Source organism: Meles meles, chromosome 14 (assembly GCF_922984935.1).
Source record: "Meles meles chromosome 14, mMelMel3.1 paternal haplotype, whole genome shotgun sequence".
NCBI lineage: Eukaryota > Metazoa > Chordata > Mammalia > Carnivora > Mustelidae > Meles > Meles meles.
This window is the reverse complement of record NC_060079.1, coordinates 1-14,438: the sequence shown is the minus strand read 5'-3', so window position 1 is coordinate 14,438 and position 14,438 is coordinate 1.

Genomic DNA, 14,438 nt, shown 5'->3' with positions numbered 1-14,438 from the left:
CGGCCGTGTGTTCCCATTGCAGGAAAGAACTTAGAACCAAGGCCGACTAGAAGGCAGTTGGAGCTTCTGAGTTAAGTTGCCCGTCCAGTCCCTTGGGCTGCAAAGCGTGTCATCGCGCTTCAGGTGAAGTCTCCTCAGTGGCAGTGTGTTCCCAAGTGAAGGGAAGACTTGAGAAGAAGGGCGTACTAGAAGCTTGTTGGATACTCCGAGTAAAGGGCACGCAAAGATGCTGCGGCTTCCAAAACGTGAACGCCACCTTCAAGGGAGGATTCCCAAAGGGCAGTTTGCTCCCGGCTCTGGAAAGAAGTTGGAACCTGGGGCGCACCCTAGGCAAGTTGCACACTGCGAGTTAAGTGCAGGCCCAGACCCTTAGGCTTCCACAACGTAAACTCGACCTGAAGTCAAGTTTCCTATGGGGCAGCGTGTTCCCTGCTGCGGAAAGAAGTTAGAGCAAGGCCGCACTGGAGGCAAGTTGGACACTCTCAGGGCAGGGCACCCCAGGTCCCCTTTTGCTTCCAAAACGTATCATCGCTCCTAAGGTGACGTCTCCTGGGGGGGGGGGCCTGAGATCCCAAGGGAGGAAAGACCTTAGAACAGGGGCGGACTAGAGGCCTGTTGGCTACACCGAGTTGAGTTCCAGGGAAGCCCCTTAGGCTCCCCAAACCTACAAACGCAGGGAGGACGAACACTACAAGAGGGCAGTGTTTTCCCAGTTGCGGAAAGGTGTTAGAACAAAGGCGGACTCTAAGGCAGGTTGGAGACTCTGAGTGAAGTGCTCGCCAATGCGCCTCTACGCCAAGTTGCAAGCTCTGAGTAAAGTGCAGGCTAAGGCCCTTCTGCTTCCAAAACGTAGAAACGCTCTGAAGGCCAAGAGGCCTATGCGGCCGTGTGTTCCCATTGCAGGAAAGAACTTAGAACCAAGGCCGACTAGAAGGCAGTTGGAGCTTCTGAGTTAAGTTGCCCGTCCAGTCCCTTGGGCTGCAAAGCGTGTCATCGCGCTTCAGGTGAAGTCTCCTCAGTGGCAGTGTGTTCCCAAGTGAAGGGAAGACTTGAGAAGAAGGGCGTACTAGAAGCTTGTTGGATACTCCGAGTAAAGGGCACGCAAAGACGCTGCGGCTTCCAAAACGTGAACGCGACCTTCAAGGGAGGATTCCCAAAGGGCAGTTTGCTCCCGGCTGTGGAAAGAAGTTGGAACCTGGGGCGCACCCTAGGCAAGTTGCACACTGCGAGTTAAGTGCAGGCCCAGACCCTTAGGCTTCCACAACGTAAACTCGTCCTGAAGTCAAGTTTCCTATGGGGCAGCGTGTTCCCTGCTGCGGAAAGAAGTTAGAACAAGGCCGCACTGGAGGCAAGTTGGACACTCTCAGGGCAGGGCACCCTAGGTCCCCTTTTGCTTCCAAAACGTATCATCGCTCCTAAGGTGACGTCTCCTGGGGGGGGGGGGCGTGAGATCCCAGGGGAGGAAAGACCTTAGAACAGGGGCGGACTAGAGGCCTGTTGGCTACACCGAGTTGAGTTCCAGGGAAGCCCCTTAGGCTCCCCAAACCTACAAACGCAGCGAAGACGAACACTACTAGAGGGCAGTGTTTTCCCAGTTGCGGAAAGGTGTTAGAACAAAGGGGGACTCTCAGGCAGGTTGGAGACTCTGAGTGAAGTGCTCGCCAATGCGCCTCTACGCCAAGTTGCAAGCTCTGAGTAAAGTGCAGGCTAAGGCCCTTCTGCTTCCAAAACGTAGAAACGCTCTGAAGGCCAAGAGGCCTATGCGGCCGTGTGTTCCCATTGCAGGAAAGAACTTAGAACCAAGGCCGACTAGAAGGCAGTTGGAGCTTCTGAGTTAAGTTGCCCGTCCAGTCCCTTGGGCTGCAAAGCGTGTCATCGCGCTTCAGGTGAAGTCTCCTCAGTGGCAGTGTGTTCCCAAGTGAAGGGAGGACTTGAGAAGAAAGGCGTACAAGAAGCTTGTTGGATACTCCGAGTAAAGGGCACGCAAAGACGCTGCGGCTTCCAAAACGTGAACGCGACCTTCAAGGGAGGATTCCCAAAGGGCAGTTTGCTCCCGGCTGTGGAAAGAAGTTGGAACCTGGGGCGCACCCTAGGCAAGTTGCACACTGCGAGTTAAGTGCAGGCCCAGACCCTTAGGCTTCCACAACGTAAACTCGACCTGAAGTCAAGTTTCCTATGGGGCAGCGTGTTCCCTGCTGCGGAAAGAAGTTAGAGCAAGGCCGCACTGGAGGCAAGTTGGACACTCTCAGGGCAGGGCACCCCAGGTCCCCTTTTGATTCCAAAACGTATCATCGCTCCTAAGGTGACGTCTCCTGGGGGTGGGGGGGCGTGAGATCCCAGGGGAGGAAAGACCTTAGAACAGGGGCGGACTAGAGGCCTGTTGGCTACACCGAGTTGAGTTCCAGGGAAGGCCCTTAGGATCCCCAAACCTACAAACGCAGCGAAGACGAACACTACAAGAGGGCAGTATTTTCCCAGTTGCGGAAAGGTGTTAGAACAAAGGGGGACTCTAAGGCAGGTTGGAGACTCTGAGTGAAGTGTTCGCCAATGCGCCTCTACGCCAAGTTGCAAGCTCTGAGTAAAGTGCAGGCTAAGGCCCTTCTGCTTCCAAAATGTAGAAACGCTCTGAAGGCCAAGAGGCCTATGCGGCCGTGTGTTCCCATTGCAGGAAAGAACTTAGAACCAAGGCCGACTAGAAGGCAGTTGGAGCTTCTGAGTTAAGTTGCCCGTCCAGTCCCTTGGGCTGCAAAGCGTGTCATCACGCTTCAGGTGAAGTCTCCTCAGTGGCAGTGTGTTCCCAAGTGAAGGGAAGACTTGAGAAGAAGGGCGTACTAGAAGCTTGTTGGATACTCCGAGTTAAGGGCGCGCAAAGACGCTGCGGCTTCCAAAACGTGAACGCGACCTTCAAGGGAGGATTCCCAAAGGGCAGTTTGCTCCCGGCTGTGGAAAGAAGTTGGAACCTGGGGCGCACCCTAGGCAAGTTGCACACTGCGATTTAAGTGCAGGCCCAGACCCTTAGGCTTCCACAACGTAAACTCGACCTGAAGTCAAGTTTCCTGTGGGGCAGCGTGTTCCCTGCTGTGGAAAGAAGTTAGAACAAGGCCGCACAGGAGGCAAGTTGGACACTCTCAGGGCAGGGCACCCCAGGTCCCCTTTTGCTTCCAAAACGTATCATCGCTCCTAAGGTGACGTCTCCTGGGGGGGGGCGTGAGATCCCAGGGGAGGAAAGACCTTAGAACAGGGGCGGACTAGAGGCCTGTTGGCTACAACGAGTTGAGTTCCAGGGAAGCCCCTTAGGCTCCCCAAACCTACAAACGCAGGGAGGACGAACACTAAAAGAGGGCAGTGTTTTCCCAGTTGCGGAAAGGTGTTAGAACAAAGGCGGACTCTAAGGCAGGTTGGAGACTCTGAGTGAAGTGCTCGCCAATGCGCCTCTACGCCAAGTTGCAAGCTCTGAGTAAAGTGCAGGCTAAGGCCCTTCTGCTTCCAAAACGTAGAAACGCTCTGAAGGCCAAGAGGCCTATGCGGCCGTGTGTTCCCATTGCAGGAAAGAACTTAGAACCAAGGCCGACTAGAAGGCAGTTGGAGCTTCTGAGTTAAGTTGCCCGTCCAGTCCCTTGGGCTGCAAAGCGTGTCATCGCGCTTCAGGTGAAGTCTCCTCAGTGGCAGTGTGTTCCCAAGTGAAGGGAAGACTTGAGAAGAAGGGCGTACTAGAAGCTTGTTGGATACTCCGAGTAAAGGGCACGCAAAGACGCTGCGGCTTCCAAAACGTGAACGCGACCTTCAAGGGAGGATTCCCAAAGGGCAGTTTGCTCCCGGCTGTGGAAAGAAGTTGGAACCTGGGGCCCACCCTAGGCAAGTTGCACACTGCGAGTTAAGTGCAGGCCCAGACCCTTAGGCTTTCACAACGTAAACTCGACCTGAAGTCAAGTTTCCTATGGGGCAGCGTGTTCCCTGCTGTGGAAAGAAGTTAGAACAATGCCGCACTGGAGGCAAGTTGGACACTCTCAGGGAAGGGCACCCCAGGTCCCCTTTTGCTTCCAAAACGTATCATCGCTCCTAAGGTGACGTCTCCTGGGGGGTGGGGCGAGAGATCCCAGGGGAGGAAAGACCTTAGAACAGGGGCGGACTAGAGGCCTGTTGGGTACACCGAGTTGAGTTCCAGGGAAGCCCCTTAGTCTCCCCAAACCTACAAACGCAGCGAAGACGAACACTACAAGAGGGCAGTGTTTACCCAGTTGCGGAAAGGTGTTAGAACAAAGGCGGACTCTAAGGCAGGTTGGAGACTCTGAGTGAAGTGCTCGCCAATGCGCCTCTATGCCAAGTTGCAAGCTCTGAGTAAAGTGCAGGCTAAGGCCCTTCTGCTTCCAAAACGTAGAAACGCTCTGAAGGCCAAGAGGCCTATGCGGCCGTGTGTTCCCATTGCAGGAAAGAACTTAGAACCAAGGCCGACTAGAAGGCAGTTGGAGCTTCTGAGTTAAGTTGCCCGTCCAGTCCCTTGGGCTGCAAAGCGTGTCATCGCGCTTCAGGTGAAGTCTCCTCAGTGGCAGTGTGTTCCCAAGTGAAGGGAAGACTTGAGAAGAAGGGCGTACTAGAAGCTTGTTGGATACTCCGAGTAAAGGGCACGCAAAGATGCTGCGGCTTCCAAAACGTGAACGCCACCTTCAAGGGAGGATTCCCAAAGGGCAGTTTGCTCCCGGCTCTGGAAAGAAGTTGGAACCTGGGGCGCACCCTAGGCAAGTTGCACACTGCGAGTTAAGTGCAGGCCCAGACCCTTAGGCTTCCACAACGTAAACTCGACCTGAAGTCAAGTTTCCTATGGGGCAGCGTGTTCCCTGCTGCGGAAAGAAGTTAGAGCAAGGCCGCACTGGAGGCAAGTTGGACACTCTCAGGGCAGGGCACCCCAGGTCCCCTTTTGCTTCCAAAACGTATCATCGCTCCTAAGGTGACGTCTCCTGGGGGGGGGGGCCTGAGATCCCAAGGGAGGAAAGACCTTAGAACAGGGGCGGACTAGAGGCCTGTTGGCTACACCGAGTTGAGTTCCAGGGAAGCCCCTTAGGCTCCCCAAACCTACAAACGCAGGGAGGACGAACACTACAAGAGGGCAGTGTTTTCCCAGTTGCGGAAAGGTGTTAGAACAAAGGCGGACTCTAAGGCAGGTTGGAGACTCTGAGTGAAGTGCTCGCCAATGCGCCTCTACGCCAAGTTGCAAGCTCTGAGTAAAGTGCAGGCTAAGGCCCTTCTGCTTCCAAAACGTAGAAACGCTCTGAAGGCCAAGAGGCCTATGCGGCCGTGTGTTCCCATTGCAGGAAAGAACTTAGAACCAAGGCCGACTAGAAGGCAGTTGGAGCTTCTGAGTTAAGTTGCCCGTCCAGTCCCTTGGGCTGCAAAGCGTGTCATCGCGCTTCAGGTGAAGTCTCCTCAGTGGCAGTGTGTTCCCAAGTGAAGGGAAGACTTGAGAAGAAGGGCGTACTAGAAGCTTGTTGGATACTCCGAGTAAAGGGCACGCAAAGACGCTGCGGCTTCCAAAACGTGAACGCGACCTTCAAGGGAGGATTCCCAAAGGGCAGTTTGCTCCCGGCTGTGGAAAGAAGTTGGAACCTGGGGCGCACCCTAGGCAAGTTGCACACTGCGAGTTAAGTGCAGGCCCAGACCCTTAGGCTTCCACAACGTAAACTCGTCCTGAAGTCAAGTTTCCTATGGGGCAGCGTGTTCCCTGCTGCGGAAAGAAGTTAGAACAAGGCCGCACTGGAGGCAAGTTGGACACTCTCAGGGCAGGGCACCCTAGGTCCCCTTTTGCTTCCAAAACGTATCATCGCTCCTAAGGTGACGTCTCCTGGGGGGGGGGGGCGTGAGATCCCAGGGGAGGAAAGACCTTAGAACAGGGGCGGACTAGAGGCCTGTTGGCTACACCGAGTTGAGTTCCAGGGAAGCCCCTTAGGCTCCCCAAACCTACAAACGCAGCGAAGACGAACACTACTAGAGGGCAGTGTTTTCCCAGTTGCGGAAAGGTGTTAGAACAAAGGGGGACTCTCAGGCAGGTTGGAGACTCTGAGTGAAGTGCTCGCCAATGCGCCTCTACGCCAAGTTGCAAGCTCTGAGTAAAGTGCAGGCTAAGGCCCTTCTGCTTCCAAAACGTAGAAACGCTCTGAAGGCCAAGAGGCCTATGCGGCCGTGTGTTCCCATTGCAGGAAAGAACTTAGAACCAAGGCCGACTAGAAGGCAGTTGGAGCTTCTGAGTTAAGTTGCCCGTCCAGTCCCTTGGGCTGCAAAGCGTGTCATCGCGCTTCAGGTGAAGTCTCCTCAGTGGCAGTGTGTTCCCAAGTGAAGGGAGGACTTGAGAAGAAAGGCGTACAAGAAGCTTGTTGGATACTCCGAGTAAAGGGCACGCAAAGACGCTGCGGCTTCCAAAACGTGAACGCGACCTTCAAGGGAGGATTCCCAAAGGGCAGTTTGCTCCCGGCTGTGGAAAGAAGTTGGAACCTGGGGCGCACCCTAGGCAAGTTGCACACTGCGAGTTAAGTGCAGGCCCAGACCCTTAGGCTTCCACAACGTAAACTCGACCTGAAGTCAAGTTTCCTATGGGGCAGCGTGTTCCCTGCTGCGGAAAGAAGTTAGAGCAAGGCCGCACTGGAGGCAAGTTGGACACTCTCAGGGCAGGGCACCCCAGGTCCCCTTTTGATTCCAAAACGTATCATCGCTCCTAAGGTGACGTCTCCTGGGGGTGGGGGGGCGTGAGATCCCAGGGGAGGAAAGACCTTAGAACAGGGGCGGACTAGAGGCCTGTTGGCTACACCGAGTTGAGTTCCAGGGAAGGCCCTTAGGATCCCCAAACCTACAAACGCAGCGAAGACGAACACTACAAGAGGGCAGTATTTTCCCAGTTGCGGAAAGGTGTTAGAACAAAGGGGGACTCTAAGGCAGGTTGGAGACTCTGAGTGAAGTGTTCGCCAATGCGCCTCTACGCCAAGTTGCAAGCTCTGAGTAAAGTGCAGGCTAAGGCCCTTCTGCTTCCAAAATGTAGAAACGCTCTGAAGGCCAAGAGGCCTATGCGGCCGTGTGTTCCCATTGCAGGAAAGAACTTAGAACCAAGGCCGACTAGAAGGCAGTTGGAGCTTCTGAGTTAAGTTGCCCGTCCAGTCCCTTGGGCTGCAAAGCGTGTCATCACGCTTCAGGTGAAGTCTCCTCAGTGGCAGTGTGTTCCCAAGTGAAGGGAAGACTTGAGAAGAAGGGCGTACTAGAAGCTTGTTGGATACTCCGAGTTAAGGGCGCGCAAAGACGCTGCGGCTTCCAAAACGTGAACGCGACCTTCAAGGGAGGATTCCCAAAGGGCAGTTTGCTCCCGGCTGTGGAAAGAAGTTGGAACCTGGGGCGCACCCTAGGCAAGTTGCACACTGCGATTTAAGTGCAGGCCCAGACCCTTAGGCTTCCACAACGTAAACTCGACCTGAAGTCAAGTTTCCTGTGGGGCAGCGTGTTCCCTGCTGTGGAAAGAAGTTAGAACAAGGCCGCACAGGAGGCAAGTTGGACACTCTCAGGGCAGGGCACCCCAGGTCCCCTTTTGCTTCCAAAACGTATCATCGCTCCTAAGGTGACGTCTCCTGGGGGGGGGCGTGAGATCCCAGGGGAGGAAAGACCTTAGAACAGGGGCGGACTAGAGGCCTGTTGGCTACAACGAGTTGAGTTCCAGGGAAGCCCCTTAGGCTCCCCAAACCTACAAACGCAGGGAGGACGAACACTAAAAGAGGGCAGTGTTTTCCCAGTTGCGGAAAGGTGTTAGAACAAAGGCGGACTCTAAGGCAGGTTGGAGACTCTGAGTGAAGTGCTCGCCAATGCGCCTCTACGCCAAGTTGCAAGCTCTGAGTAAAGTGCAGGCTAAGGCCCTTCTGCTTCCAAAACGTAGAAACGCTCTGAAGGCCAAGAGGCCTATGCGGCCGTGTGTTCCCATTGCAGGAAAGAACTTAGAACCAAGGCCGACTAGAAGGCAGTTGGAGCTTCTGAGTTAAGTTGCCCGTCCAGTCCCTTGGGCTGCAAAGCGTGTCATCGCGCTTCAGGTGAAGTCTCCTCAGTGGCAGTGTGTTCCCAAGTGAAGGGAAGACTTGAGAAGAAGGGCGTACTAGAAGCTTGTTGGATACTCCGAGTAAAGGGCACGCAAAGACGCTGCGGCTTCCAAAACGTGAACGCGACCTTCAAGGGAGGATTCCCAAAGGGCAGTTTGCTCCCGGCTGTGGAAAGAAGTTGGAACCTGGGGCCCACCCTAGGCAAGTTGCACACTGCGAGTTAAGTGCAGGCCCAGACCCTTAGGCTTTCACAACGTAAACTCGACCTGAAGTCAAGTTTCCTATGGGGCAGCGTGTTCCCTGCTGTGGAAAGAAGTTAGAACAATGCCGCACTGGAGGCAAGTTGGACACTCTCAGGGAAGGGCACCCCAGGTCCCCTTTTGCTTCCAAAACGTATCATCGCTCCTAAGGTGACGTCTCCTGGGGGGTGGGGCGAGAGATCCCAGGGGAGGAAAGACCTTAGAACAGGGGCGGACTAGAGGCCTGTTGGGTACACCGAGTTGAGTTCCAGGGAAGCCCCTTAGTCTCCCCAAACCTACAAACGCAGCGAAGACGAACACTACAAGAGGGCAGTGTTTACCCAGTTGCGGAAAGGTGTTAGAACAAAGGCGGACTCTAAGGCAGGTTGGAGACTCTGAGTGAAGTGCTCGCCAATGCGCCTCTATGCCAAGTTGCAAGCTCTGAGTAAAGTGCAGGCTAAGGCCCTTCTGCTTCCAAAACGTAGAAACGCTCTGAAGGCCAAGAGGCCTATGCGGCCGTGTGTTCCCATTGCAGGAAAGAACTTAGAACCAAGGCCGACTAGAAGGCAGTTGGAGCTTCTGAGTTAAGTTGCCCGTCCAGTCCCTTGGGCTGCAAAGCGTGTCATCGCGCTTCAGGTGAAGTCTCCTCAGTGGCAGTGTGTTCCCAAGTGAAGGGAAGACTTGAGAAGAAGGGCGTACTAGAAGCTTGTTGGATACTCCGAGTAAAGGGCACGCAAAGATGCTGCGGCTTCCAAAACGTGAACGCCACCTTCAAGGGAGGATTCCCAAAGGGCAGTTTGCTCCCGGCTCTGGAAAGAAGTTGGAACCTGGGGCGCACCCTAGGCAAGTTGCACACTGCGAGTTAAGTGCAGGCCCAGACCCTTAGGCTTCCACAACGTAAACTCGACCTGAAGTCAAGTTTCCTATGGGGCAGCGTGTTCCCTGCTGCGGAAAGAAGTTAGAGCAAGGCCGCACTGGAGGCAAGTTGGACACTCTCAGGGCAGGGCACCCCAGGTCCCCTTTTGCTTCCAAAACGTATCATCGCTCCTAAGGTGACGTCTCCTGGGGGGGGGGGGCCTGAGATCCCAAGGGAGGAAAGACCTTAGAACAGGGGCGGACTAGAGGCCTGTTGGCTACACCGAGTTGAGTTCCAGGGAAGCCCCTTAGGCTCCCCAAACCTACAAACGCAGGGAGGACGAACACTACAAGAGGGCAGTGTTTTCCCAGTTGCGGAAAGGTGTTAGAACAAAGGCGGACTCTAAGGCAGGTTGGAGACTCTGAGTGAAGTGCTCGCCAATGCGCCTCTACGCCAAGTTGCAAGCTCTGAGTAAAGTGCAGGCTAAGGCCCTTCTGCTTCCAAAACGTAGAAACGCTCTGAAGGCCAAGAGGCCTATGCGGCCGTGTGTTCCCATTGCAGGAAAGAACTTAGAACCAAGGCCGACTAGAAGGCAGTTGGAGCTTCTGAGTTAAGTTGCCCGTCCAGTCCCTTGGGCTGCAAAGCGTGTCATCGCGCTTCAGGTGAAGTCTCCTCAGTGGCAGTGTGTTCCCAAGTGAAGGGAAGACTTGAGAAGAAGGGCGTACTAGAAGCTTGTTGGATACTCCGAGTAAAGGGCACGCAAAGACGCTGCGGCTTCCAAAACGTGAACGCGACCTTCAAGGGAGGATTCCCAAAGGGCAGTTTGCTCCCGGCTGTGGAAAGAAGTTGGAACCTGGGGCGCACCCTAGGCAAGTTGCACACTGCGAGTTAAGTGCAGGCCCAGACCCTTAGGCTTCCACAACGTAAACTCGTCCTGAAGTCAAGTTTCCTATGGGGCAGCGTGTTCCCTGCTGCGGAAAGAAGTTAGAACAAGGCCGCACTGGAGGCAAGTTGGACACTCTCAGGGCAGGGCACCCTAGGTCCCCTTTTGCTTCCAAAACGTATCATCGCTCCTAAGGTGACGTCTCCTGGGGGGGGGGGGCGTGAGATCCCAGGGGAGGAAAGACCTTAGAACAGGGGCGGACTAGAGGCCTGTTGGCTACACCGAGTTGAGTTCCAGGGAAGCCCCTTAGGCTCCCCAAACCTACAAACGCAGCGAAGACGAACACTACTAGAGGGCAGTGTTTTCCCAGTTGCGGAAAGGTGTTAGAACAAAGGGGGACTCTCAGGCAGGTTGGAGACTCTGAGTGAAGTGCTCGCCAATGCGCCTCTACGCCAAGTTGCAAGCTCTGAGTAAAGTGCAGGCTAAGGCCCTTCTGCTTCCAAAACGTAGAAACGCTCTGAAGGCCAAGAGGCCTATGCGGCCGTGTGTTCCCATTGCAGGAAAGAACTTAGAACCAAGGCCGACTAGAAGGCAGTTGGAGCTTCTGAGTTAAGTTGCCCGTCCAGTCCCTTGGGCTGCAAAGCGTGTCATCGCGCTTCAGGTGAAGTCTCCTCAGTGGCAGTGTGTTCCCAAGTGAAGGGAGGACTTGAGAAGAAAGGCGTACAAGAAGCTTGTTGGATACTCCGAGTAAAGGGCACGCAAAGACGCTGCGGCTTCCAAAACGTGAACGCGACCTTCAAGGGAGGATTCCCAAAGGGCAGTTTGCTCCCGGCTGTGGAAAGAAGTTGGAACCTGGGGCGCACCCTAGGCAAGTTGCACACTGCGAGTTAAGTGCAGGCCCAGACCCTTAGGCTTCCACAACGTAAACTCGACCTGAAGTCAAGTTTCCTATGGGGCAGCGTGTTCCCTGCTGCGGAAAGAAGTTAGAGCAAGGCCGCACTGGAGGCAAGTTGGACACTCTCAGGGCAGGGCACCCCAGGTCCCCTTTTGATTCCAAAACGTATCATCGCTCCTAAGGTGACGTCTCCTGGGGGTGGGGGGGCGTGAGATCCCAGGGGAGGAAAGACCTTAGAACAGGGGCGGACTAGAGGCCTGTTGGCTACACCGAGTTGAGTTCCAGGGAAGGCCCTTAGGATCCCCAAACCTACAAACGCAGCGAAGACGAACACTACAAGAGGGCAGTATTTTCCCAGTTGCGGAAAGGTGTTAGAACAAAGGGGGACTCTAAGGCAGGTTGGAGACTCTGAGTGAAGTGTTCGCCAATGCGCCTCTACGCCAAGTTGCAAGCTCTGAGTAAAGTGCAGGCTAAGGCCCTTCTGCTTCCAAAATGTAGAAACGCTCTGAAGGCCAAGAGGCCTATGCGGCCGTGTGTTCCCATTGCAGGAAAGAACTTAGAACCAAGGCCGACTAGAAGGCAGTTGGAGCTTCTGAGTTAAGTTGCCCGTCCAGTCCCTTGGGCTGCAAAGCGTGTCATCACGCTTCAGGTGAAGTCTCCTCAGTGGCAGTGTGTTCCCAAGTGAAGGGAAGACTTGAGAAGAAGGGCGTACTAGAAGCTTGTTGGATACTCCGAGTTAAGGGCGCGCAAAGACGCTGCGGCTTCCAAAACGTGAACGCGACCTTCAAGGGAGGATTCCCAAAGGGCAGTTTGCTCCCGGCTGTGGAAAGAAGTTGGAACCTGGGGCGCACCCTAGGCAAGTTGCACACTGCGATTTAAGTGCAGGCCCAGACCCTTAGGCTTCCACAACGTAAACTCGACCTGAAGTCAAGTTTCCTGTGGGGCAGCGTGTTCCCTGCTGTGGAAAGAAGTTAGAACAAGGCCGCACAGGAGGCAAGTTGGACACTCTCAGGGCAGGGCACCCCAGGTCCCCTTTTGCTTCCAAAACGTATCATCGCTCCTAAGGTGACGTCTCCTGGGGGGGGGCGTGAGATCCCAGGGGAGGAAAGACCTTAGAACAGGGGCGGACTAGAGGCCTGTTGGCTACACCGAGTTGAGTTCCAGGGAAGCCCCTTAGGCTCCCCAAACCTACAAACGCAGGGAGGACGAACACTACAAGAGGGCAGTGTTTTCCCAGTTGCGGAAAGGTGTTAGAACAAAGGCGGACTCTAAGGCAGGTTGGAGACTCTGAGTGAAGTGCTCGCCAATGCGCCTCTACGCCAAGTTGCAAGCTCTGAGTAAAGTGCAGGCTAAGGCCCTTCTGCTTCCAAAACGTAGAAACGCTCTGAAGGCCAAGAGGCCTATGCGGCCGTGTGTTCCCATTGCAGGAAAGAACTTAGAACCAAGGCCGACTAGAAGGCAGTTGGAGCTTCTGAGTTAAGTTGCCCGTCCAGTCCCTTGGGCTGCAAAGCGTGTCATCGCGCTTCAGGTGAAGTCTCCTCAGTGGCAGTGTGTTCCCAAGTGAAGGGAAGACTTGAGAAGAAGGGCGTACTAGAAGCTTGTTGGATACTCCGAGTAAAGGGCACGCAAAGACGCTGCGGCTTCCAAAACGTGAACGCGACCTTCAAGGGAGGATTCCCAAAGGGCAGTTTGCTCCCGGCTGTGGAAAGAATTTGGAACCTGGGGCGCACCCTAGGCAAGTTGCACACTGCGAGTTAAGTGCAGGCCCAGACCCTTAGGCTTCCACAACGTAAACTCGACCTGAACTCAAGTTTCCTATGGGGCAGCGTGTTCCCTGCTGCGGAAAGAAGTTAGAACAAGGCCGCACTGGAGGCAAGTTGGACACTCTCAGGGCAGGGCACCCTAGGTCCCCTTTTGCTTCCAAAACGTATCATCGCTCCTAAGGTGACGTCTCCTGGGGGGGGGGCGTGAGATCCCAGGGGAGGAAAGACCTTAGAACAGGGGCGGACTAGAGGCCTGTTGGCTACACCGAGTTGAGTTCCAGGGAAGCCCCTTAGGCTCCCCAAACCTACAAACGCAGCGAAGACGAACACTACTAGAGGGCAGTGTTTTCCCAGTTGCGGAAAGGTGCTAGAACAAAGGGGGACTCTCAGGCAGGTTGGAGACTCTGAGTGAAGTGCTCGCCAATGCGCCTCTACGCCAAGTTGCAAGCTCTGAGTAAAGTGCAGGCTAAGGCCCTTCTGCTTCCAAAACGTAGAAACGCTCTGAAGGCCAAGAGGCCTATGCGGCCGTGTGTTCCCATTGCAGGAAAGAACTTAGAACCAAGGCCGACTAGAAGGCAGTTGGAGCTTCTGAGTTAAGTTGCCCGTCCAGTCCCTTGGGCTGCAAAGCGTGTCATCGCGCTTCAGGTGAAGTCTCCTCAGTGGCAGTGTGTTCCCAAGTGAAGGGAGGACTTGAGAAGAAAGGCGTACAAGAAGCTTGTTGGATACTCCGAGTAAAGGGCACGCAAAGACGCTGCGGCTTCCAAAACGTGAACGCGACCTTCAAGGGAGGATTCCCAAAGGGCAGTTTGCTCCCGGCTGTGGAAAGAAGTTGGAACCTGGGGCGCACCCTAGGCAAGTTGCACACTGCGAGTTAAGTGCAGGCCCAGACCCTTAGGCTTCCACAACGTAAACTCGACCTGAAGTCAAGTTTCCTATGGGGCAGCGTGTTCCCTGCTGCGGAAAGAAGTTAGAGCAAGGCCGCACTGGAGGCAAGTTGGACACTCTCAGGGCAGGGCACCCCAGGTCCCCTTTTGATTCCAAAACGTATCATCGCTCCTAAGGTGACGTCTCCTGGGGGTGGGGGGGCGTGAGATCCCAGGGGAGGAAAGACCTTAGAACAGGGGCGGACTAGAGGCCTGTTGGCTACACCGAGTTGAGTTCCAGGGAAGGCCCTTAGGATCCCCAAACCTACAAACGCAGCGAAGACGAACACTACAAGAGGGCAGTATTTTCCCAGTTGCGGAAAGGTGTTAGAACAAAGGGGGACTCTAAGGCAGGTTGGAGACTCTGAGTGAAGTGCTCGCCAATGCGCCTCTACGCCAAGTTGCAAGCTCTGAGTAAAGTGCAGGCTAAGGCCCTTCTGCTTCCAAAATGTAGAAACGCTCTGAAGGCCAAGAGGCCTATGCGGCCGTGTGTTCCCATTGCAGGAAAGAACTTAGAACCAAGGCCGACTAGAAGGCAGTTGGAGCTTCTGAGTTAAGTTGCCCGTCCAGTCCCTTGGGCTGCAAAGCGTGTCATCACGCTTCAGGTGAAGTCTCCTCAGTGGCAGTGTGTTCCCAAGTGAAGGGAAGACTTGAGAAGAAGGGCGTACTAGAAGCTTGTTGGATACTCCGAGTTAAGGGCGCGCAAAGACGCTGCGGCTTCCAAAACGTGAACGCGACCTTCAAGGGAGGATTCCCAAAGGGCAGTTTGCTCCCGGCTGTGGAAAGAAGTTGGAACCTGGGGCGCACCCTAGGCAAGTT